Source organism: Schistocerca nitens, chromosome 2 (genome assembly GCF_023898315.1).
Source record: "Schistocerca nitens isolate TAMUIC-IGC-003100 chromosome 2, iqSchNite1.1, whole genome shotgun sequence".
NCBI classification, from domain to species: Eukaryota; Metazoa; Arthropoda; class Insecta; order Orthoptera; family Acrididae; genus Schistocerca; species Schistocerca nitens.
Window position 1 is genome coordinate 988,126,134 of NC_064615.1, and position 1,429 is coordinate 988,127,562.

Genomic DNA, 1,429 nt, shown 5'->3' on the forward strand with positions numbered 1-1,429 from the left:
TTGTTGCAAATCGTAGGATTGGACGAAGAGGAACTTTACCTTGGCCAGCCCGTTCCCCCGATTTGACGCCTAAAGACTTTTTTCTGTGGGGAAAGGTGAAAGACGCTGTGTACAAGAACATTCCAACTACATCCGATGACATGAAACGATGTGTTACTGCAGCCTGCTCGGACATCTTCGCTAAAATGCTGTCGTATGCAGCAGCCGCTCCATATCAGACTGGAAGCGAGTGCTGCAGCTGCCGGTGGTCGTTTTGAGCACAACCTGTGATGGCCAATTGTCTCGTTAATTGGCAGAGTCCACACAATTAATGTATGCACGTGTGTTGTTCTTTAGTCTGTGCTACCACAGGTATTGTATAAGTGTCGGTGTGGGAACTTTTCAAAATACGATTTCTCGTAAACGACTCGCATTAGAGTCCTGCAACAAACATGACTGACATTCTGAGTTACCCTACTTTTAGTTTGTTAATGTCAGTAGGCAATTGCACCGTTTAAAAGTGTATGTTTGCACAAAAAATACACTTTCTAATATTAGTACAGTATGCATATTGGCTAACACTTCGAGCCCCTGACTAGCAACCCATTATGTGGAAGCTCCACATCAATAGAACTTCCCATTTCCTCAATATCAGCGGTACAAGTTGAAGGTGATTCATCCTGTATTATCTGCAGTCTTCCATGCAGATTTTATCCAATGTCTATGAATGTCACGTCTGTGCATAACAGTATTGTCCGCTTGTACACTCATCGTCATAAAAAAAGCTTCAACCAAAAGGGTCTATCAGATCTACTGCATTAAGACCTTTTCCGATAGCTCTCATGTCTTACATTTACCTCATACGGATTATTCTTGCATTCATTTGACGTTACAAACGACTTTCTGTTGTTACAGCCAGTACAAGTAACTGCTATTGTTGTAGCAAGTCCAATTCTTGCGAAAAAATCTTCAATAATTACTTTTCCGCCACAAATATTAGAGCACAATGAATCAAACACCAGAATTAAAATGTTCATATCACACAAAGCATAACCCAGACTAGTAACTCTGCAGTAATCTTAGTTCATCATATTGTTTATCTATTTTAGTTTTACTTGCACTGGGTGATGTCGTAGGCCCCTTGTTCTCTGGTGGCTTACTGAGGTTATTTGATTTTACACTGCTTGTGGGTTCCAAGTCTTTAACAACACTCGGTTTTACACTTCTAGTGTGTTGGTTACCTCCAAACGTACGTTTCTTGAAGAGACTAGCACTTCTAGGCATGTTTACATTACGATAAAATTCCCCAGATTTCACCGAAACTCACTGTTTCACTTTAAACAATCAATTGCCATTCGACAGACAATACAGTACTGTGACTATCATCGAGCGCCACGTATTTTCTGTCCATTGATGAAAATCAGATCCTTCTCAAAATTGTAGTTTCCGA